This window comes from Lycium barbarum, chromosome 1 (assembly GCF_019175385.1).
Source record: "Lycium barbarum isolate Lr01 chromosome 1, ASM1917538v2, whole genome shotgun sequence".
NCBI lineage: Eukaryota > Viridiplantae > Streptophyta > Magnoliopsida > Solanales > Solanaceae > Lycium > Lycium barbarum.
The window spans coordinates 29,225,135-29,233,574 of NC_083337.1; the positions used below are offsets into that span (position 1 = coordinate 29,225,135).

The 8,440-nt window shown below is 39.4% G+C and overlaps 1 long non-coding RNA gene across 1 annotated transcript; it reads left to right on the forward strand.

Annotated features, from left to right (window-relative positions):
* The first annotated feature begins 457 nt into the window (after positions 1–457).
* Positions 458–3,387, forward strand: LOC132633715 (uncharacterized). The gene is made up of 2 exons (XR_009579758.1): positions 458–2,225; positions 3,168–3,387. It is a non-coding gene; the product is annotated as an uncharacterized LOC132633715 (long non-coding RNA).
* The last annotated feature ends 5,053 nt before the right edge of the window (positions 3,388–8,440 follow it).

Genomic DNA, 8,440 nt, shown 5'->3' on the forward strand with positions numbered 1-8,440 from the left:
TAGGCATGGTGGCCTATGAATTGGATTTGCCAGCTGATTTGGGAGCGGTACACCCGGTATCCCATGTTCCTATGCTTCGTAAATATATTGGTGACCCTTCCAGAATTTTTCCTACAAACGATATACAGGTCACCGAGGAGCTATTTTATGAAGAGCAACCTATAGCCATATTGGATCGTCAGGTAAGAAAGTTGCGGAATAAAGATGTGGCTTCTGTTAAAGTACTGTGGCGGAATAATAATAACCGCGAGGAATTAACCTGGAAGGCTGAGGAGCAGATGATGAAAAAAAAAATCCTCACCTATTTTCGGCACCTTCAGGTAATCCAAATTATTTGTTTGATTATGTTGATTTGTGATCGATTTGTATATGATGGCTATAAAAGAAACTCCCCCGAATTTGAGTAAGATTAGTAGCATTAATCCAACATTCGAGGATGAATGTTCGTAAGGGGGGGAGGATGTTACGTACCGTATTTTTATACATTGGGACAACCCGGATTAACTATGACAATTAAGGGCCAAGACTATTCCGGGATTTGACGTCGGGACTTTTGACCATTTGATTTTATTTTGAGACATAAGTTGAATATGAAATTGATGGCATTGGACACTTAGGAAAAATTGGAACCACAATTCATAAAATTGGAATTTAAAAGTCTTGCACCAAAAGCCATGGTGGCCGTGTGGACTTGAAATGGTCCCACACATTGTGTGGCCAATTTTAATTGGTCCAACACATGTGTGGGCCATAAACAAAGGGAGATATTTGTGGATACAAAAAAAAAAAAAAAAGACTAAGTCATCTTTCTCATTTCCCACTTCTACACTTAGAGAAAAATAACAAGACTTGGAGAGCCTCCACTCCCCCATGGTTCTCGGCCACAACCAAGAAAAATCAAGTCCCATTTTTGCCTCTCTAAAATTATTTCTTTGGTATAAACCCACTATTTGGAGGTCCCTAAGTAGCGTGGAAGTATTGTTTGGGTCATTCAACCACTCATTTTGCTCATTTACAAACCCTAGCCTATTGGTGGATTGAAGAATAAAGGTGAGTTCTAATCTTGTTTTTGGAGTTATAAATGTTGTATGCATATTGTAGTATGCTAAAATGGATAAAAATCATGAAATATGGAATGTTGAAGTTGGGTCTTGTGTTGGGTGTGTTGACCGTGTGAAGTATATGTGTGTGGTGTGGTATTGGGTTGATGAATTAATTGCTTGTAGCATATTGATTGTCGTAGAGTGGAGAAGAGAATAAAAATCATCGATACATGTATATGTGTAGTGTAGCCGTGTATATAGCCTCCAAATGGTAGCAAAGAATGAATTAATATCGCTTAGCGTCGTAATGGTTGTTGTGATGATTTGTATGTTGGAAATGAGAGTTAAATGTCCCGAATTGATATAGTAAGCGTTGCGGACTGATTTGGAGAACTTTGTGCATTTAATGCAATCCTTATATATGAGAACCATTAACATATGAATATGTGTAGTGTGAATGAATGTGAGTCATAGATTATGCCGAATATCGCATTATTATCGCTTAAGCGCTTTCGTGTCGTCGTTACGAATTTTAGTTTGGAATTGAGCATTTAATGACTTAAGATTGATGTTGAGATTGTACGGGCTGATTTGAGGGTTATTGTGCGTTGATGTAATTTGTATATTTTATGAAAATGGTATCGTTATATTGTGAATTGTGATACAAAACATGAATTGAAAGTCGGAAGTGTGCCCAGTGGGCTGCTCACGGGTAGGGGCTGTTTTCGGCCAAAAATTTGGAGAAATTGTGGATTGTTGGAAAAATTATGTGAATTTTTTAGAATGTTCTTGAATGTTGTTAGTATGGGTTTGGGTTAATAATCGAATGTACGAACGATATTGTGGCTTGAAAGTAAGCCATTGAATTGAATAATTGGAAAGTTGTCGAATGGTGTAAAAGAGAGCTACTATTATTATTTTGCCTTTCGAATTGATTATCGATGTTGCTAGGTTGGTTATTGTGGTTGTTGTTGTTGATTTTGAGCGAGTTAAATTCTCGGGATGGCCTATTTATAGGGGAAATGCTGCCGAATTTTCTGTAGAATTTAATGTTAGTTGGAATAAATGGCTTAAGTGCCTATGTTTAATATTGGATATTCGTTGGCATATTTGTAGACCTTGGGGAGCCCGAGGCGTAGATTGGAATTTACTTTATATTGGCCATCTTGGAGTGCGTACGAGGTATGTAAAGCAACCTCCCTTCTTTTTGGCATGTCTTAGTTTTACATAGGCTAGATTAGAGCCTTAAGGAAATTCCAAATCCGAAATCCGAAATCCGAGCATGATATGATCTATATATGTTCCTTGGCACTCTTATGTATGATTTGATGAAATATGAACCTTTATGTATTTGAAATAATCGCTTTCCGAACTTTGCGCAAAAAGGTTTCACTTTAAAGAACTTCGAAATTTCTGAATGCCATACATTTCACATAAATGCTCGGATTACTCCAATATTTTTATAAAAGTTTGCATTATGTATGATAAGTATGTTTTTCATAGGCGGGCCCGACTTGGGTAAATACCCGTCCGTGGGTCCCGCGACTTTCCTTTATGTAATTCAGAGAATCTTTGAAAGAATTTGGTATGATTATTATTCCGATTTCAAATATGATCATTTTACTTATGTTTGAATTTATGATAATGATTTTATGCATATGACTACTCACGACTCTACTCGTGCATTCTGTTATTCCTTTCGCCGAGTCCCGGGCCGGTTCTGTTGTCGTGCGCATTTTGATATACTCCGGAGTTATGCTGTGTTTATGGTTCACCGAGCTACTCGCAAAAGAGGGTCGGGTTCCACCTATATTTGGTGTTATGCTGTGTATGGCGTTATGTTGTGATGTGATATGTGACGGGGATACAGAGATTTGAAACTTTCTGGTGTTATGCTGTGTTATGGCGCCATCGACGGGTGGGCGACCATATTCTTCTGTACCCTGTGCATTACTTACATATTTTTGAAAGTAAGCAAATTTTGATATGTTGGATTTGCACTTATCTTTGGTACTTCCATTTCGTTTATGTCTCAGATTTACTTTCTGTATATTCTGCTTTGCATACTTAGTACATATTTCGTACTGACCCCCTTTCTTCGGGGGCTGCGTTTCATGCCCGCAGGTACAGACGCACAGTTTGGTGATCTACCCATTTAGGACACCCTATTCTGCTGTTTGGAGTGCTCTTCTCATTTCAGAGCACACATTTTGGTATATATTCGTTCGCCATGTATATATGTATTTGTTCAGGGGCACGGCGGGGCCCTGTCCCGCCATATGATTCGGTTTGTCTGTTTAGAGGTCTGTAGACGTATTTGTGGGTGTGTGTGCCTACTTCTGTACGGATGTGTTTGCATGACTCTATTCGTTATGGCAGCCTCGTCGGCGTGCATTTTGTATATGTTTGTGGCAGCCTTGTCGGCGTGCATTTGTATATGTGTTTTGGGCCGTTGTACCATTTGACATCCTTGTCGGCTTTTGACATATTTGATAGCCTTGCCGGCTTTTTGATATATGTGCATATGTTCGGCGATGTATATTCCGCCGCCTCTTCTGATTCTGATATAATGTTTTGTACGCGCAATCGCGCAAGATAATATTCGTTCTCAACTCTGTTTAAAAATGATGATTTAGTTTGTATGTCCGTTTGGGTGTCCAAGTAGGGCACCAGTCGCGGCCCACGGGGCTGGGTCGTGAAAATACGCTGCCCACTAGTGGTGATCATGTCTGGCCTTCTAGGCACGATGTACTCACAAGCAGCCCGCATTAGCGGTGACATGTCCGGCCGTTCAGGCACGGTGGAACCATAAGCAGCCCGCCTTAGCGGTGACATGTCCGGCTATCTAGGCACGGTGGAATCGTGTTATCATGAATTCATCATAACTTATCATCATCATACATTCGTCATAGAACACGCATTAGAGTTTAAAGACAATCTATAACTATATCGGGGTGACATAAGGTCGAGAACCCCCGATTACATTATGGAGTGATCATATTCATCATATCTCACCTTGAAGGAACTAACATTGTAAGGTGAGTGTACACAATGAACAACATCAAAGGATCATACTTAGGATTATTAACTTCATGGACATCATATCTTGTTTTAGATTTCCTTAGACTTAAACTCATCATCATCATTATCATGCTCGTAACGTATCTCTTTTCTTTATCTCATTTGAAGCCTTTCATGAACATGGACTCATAATTTTCGATATGTAGGGAGGTCATGGAAAGATAGGGGGATTCATGCCATAAGAGTCATGCCTTTGAAAGAAGGGATTAGGCCCACATACCTTTTCGTTTAGGTACACTATCGCTTGAACGTTCGCCTCCAATGTTCTCGTTTCTACCTTCAAGAGAGTTCGTATTAACATTAGCTAATCGAATGCATGAACATGCTTAACTAAAGCTAGAGAAAATCGGGCAGCATTTCCTTTGTTTATACAACTTCCTCCATATCATATATCAACTCCCAAACATCTATAATAGCATTCACAATATCATACCAATAATCTCCATTCACCTACATTATCCAAGTTTCCCAATTTCACTTCAAATCATCCATAACCATGGTCATAGTTCACTGTTTCATTCACTCATATGTGATGTTTATCCCATGTCCTTAATGTCATTTATAACATAACTATAATCACAATATATCAAGTCATGACTCATTCCGAGCTACTACTAAAAAATGCAACTATTCTTACATTCATGACCCATTTTCTATCTCCTTCTACAATCCAAGTCTTTCAACCTCTCAATACTTTAAACAACATGGAATGATCATAAAGCTTACCTTTGATAGTGTGGGAATGAGCTTTGAGTGGAAATACTTCACTTGAGCAAACCCCTAGTTCCACTTCCGATGTGAATTCTTGTCTTAGATGAACCTTAATGAGTTTCTTGCACTTGACTCTCTTGGTTTCATGAAGTTGATCATTAATTTCTCTTGAATCCTTGTAAGAGAAGTGTGTCGAACTATCTAGATGCCTTGAGAGAGATGGAGAAGTGTGTGAAATGAAATTAGTGGAGTGGGATCACATTTAAATACTTGAACTAACTCAGCCCGTCGGGACTTCCACGGACACTTATACGGTCCGTATAAGTGACCGTACTTGACCATCAGAGAAACAACATTTCCGTTGGGTGCTATACGGACCCTTATACGGACCGTATAAGCGGTCGTATAACCCCATTTTCCTGAAATGATTTCCGTCGTTTCGTTTGATCTCCAATCCTTATGGAACCTTCTTGAAACTTGTTTAACAATTCATTACCAATCTAAGGATCATTATAACTCTTCCTTAAGAGATCATTAAGTCAACATTAGCTCGGTACTTTGCGTAACTTTTCCAAAACACAACTTATGCTTTTCTTTCCTTAAGGAACTTTCTCCTCTTACTTCTAATGTCTTTGGAATCTTAATTAGAATCATTAAATACTATTTCTTACTTATTGAAACATCATATACTTCGTGCCCTTCGTTAGCCTATTCAGTGTGCATCAACGGAAAATTTTCCTAGGTGTAACATTCTTCCCCTCTTTTAGAACATTCGTCCTCGAATATTAAGCGCTCGGGAATTTTACGAAAATTTCGCCAGAGTTTCCCCTGTAATGTGGCACTATCATCCTGCCACAACAGCCCATAATAACAATGCCTCACAGGGCTACAACATAATAACAATAAAGTTTGGCCACACACCACCCAAATGCATAAAAAGGAAAACATACATACCTCACAATCCTGATGTCTCATCTTAGATCTCTTCCAGGGGATGAAATAACTGTGGGTTCTTGGACTTCATATTTTCTTCCGCCTCCCAAGTCATTTCTTCTCTGTTGTCGTTTCTCCATAAAACTTTAACTGAGGCTACTTCTTTATTTCTAAGTCTCCGTTCTTTCCTATCTAGTATGGCAATGGGTATTTCCTCATATGGCAACTTTTCCGTCACTTGACCATCATCTACTGGAATGATCTTAGTAGGATCTCCGACACACTTACGGAGCATTGAGACATGGAAAATCGGATGGACCGATTCCAGTTCTGAGGGTAAGTCCAATTCGTAAGCTACTTGACCGACCTTGCGGACAATTTTGTAAGGTCCAATGTACCGAGGACTCAACTTTCCTTTCTTACCAAATCTCATCACACCTTTCATTGGTGACACCTTTAAGAACACACAATCATCCACTTGATATTCTAGGTCTCGTCGATGGTTGTTCGCATAAGATTTCTGGCGACTTTGGGCTGTCAATAGTCGGTCTCGGATCACCTTGACCGTTTCCACCGCTTGTTGAATCAATTCTAGACCTATTAGTTGTACCTCTCCTACTTCAAACCACCCAAATGGGGATCTACACTTTCTTCCATGTAAGGCTTCATATGGAGCCATTCGAATACTAGAATGATAGATGTTGTTATAATGCAAACTCAATAAGAAGTAAGTGGTCATCCTAACTACCACCGAAATCTAGTACACATGCCCGTAGCATATCTTCCAAGGTCTGAATAGTTTGTTCAGCTTGCCTATCAGTTTGCGGATGAAATGCTATGCTAAGCCTCACCTGAGTACACAAACCTTTTTGGAAAGACTTCCAACATTTAGCTGTAAATTGTTCCCCTCTATCTGTGATAATAGACACCGGAATACCATGGAGTCGCACTATCTCCTTAAGATACAACCTTGCGTAATCTTTGCTGAATGAGTGGTTTTGACTGGGAGAAAATGAGCTGATTTCGTGAGTCTGTCCACGATTACCCATCTGGAATCATACTTGCTTCGGGAACGAGGTAACCCCACAATAAAATCCATGTTTATTGATTCCCATTTCTAAGTTGGAATTTCCATTGCTTGTAATAATCCTCCTGGCTTTTGATGTTCAATTTTCACTTGTTGGCAGTTTGGACATTGGGCTACAAATTTTGCTATGTCTTTCTTCATTCCATCCCACCAATACATTAGCTTGAGGTCATGATACATCTTCGTCTCTCCTGGATGAATAGAATACCGAGAATAGTGAGTTTCTTCTAGAATTCGACGACGTAATTCTTCAACATTCAGAACACATAACCTGCCTCGGTATCTAAGAACTTCATATATAGAAGTTTCAAATGGTGACTTTTCTTTCTCATGTAATGTATCTTTATAAAGGCTAAGCTGAGGATCTTCATATTGGCGCTCTTTCACCTCCATGTCCAAGGATGAAACTGTTGGATTATTGATACCAATTCCTGCAGTGCCTGAATCAATTAGACGAACTCCAAGGCTAGCTAGCTGGTGGAGCTCACCAATTAATTCCTTCTTCTCCGGAGGAGCCTCACATAGGCTACCCAATGATCTGCGGCTACGTGCATCAGCTACTACATTTACCTTTCTGTGGTTGTATAAAATACTTACACAATAATCTTTCAGTAGCTCAACCCATCACCTCTGCCGTAGGTTTAACTCCTTCTACTTGAATATATTGGAGACTCTTGTAATCCGTATAGATATCAACATGTACGCTATACAAATAATGTCTCCACATCTTTAGTGCATGAATAACTGCAGCCAATTCAAGATCATGAGTTGGGTAATTCTTCTCATGTTTCTGTAACTGTCTTGAAGCATAAGGAATGACTTTACCGTGCTGCATTAATACACATCCTAACCCAACACCAGAAGAATCACAATACACAACATAACCATCTGGCCCTTCTGGGAGTGTCAAGACTGGGGCTGAAGTTAGCCTATCTTTCAATTCCTGAAAACTACGTTCACAAGCATCAATCCACTGAAATTTAGCTGACTTCTGGGTTAACTTCGTCAATGGGGCTGAAATAAAGGAAAACCCTTCTATGAATCTCCTATAGTAACCTGCCAATCCCAGAAAACTACGGACTTTCATGGGCGTTGTAGGCCTTGGCCAAGTTTGCACAACTTTAATTTTCTGAGTATCCACTCGAATGCCATCATCTAAAATAACATGGCCCAAAAATGTCATAGAATTCAGCCAAAACTCGCACTTCGAAAATTTCGCATACAATTCTCGAGTTCGAAGAATCCCAAGGACAATGCGCAAATGGTCTGCATCCTCGGATTATGTTCGAGAATATACCAAAATATCGTCAATAAACACGATCACAAACAGATCTAAGAGTGGCTTGAATACATTATTCATCAAATTCATAAACACTGCCGGAGCATTTGTCAACCCAAATGACATTACCCGAAATTCATAATGGCATATCTTGTTCTGAACGCTGTTTTAGGATATATTCTTCTTGAACTCTCACCTGATGATAACTGACCTTAGATCTATTTTGGAAAACCACTTGGGACCTTGTAATTTTTCAAACAAATCATCGATCCTCGGGAGAGGATACTTATTCTTAATCTTCACCTT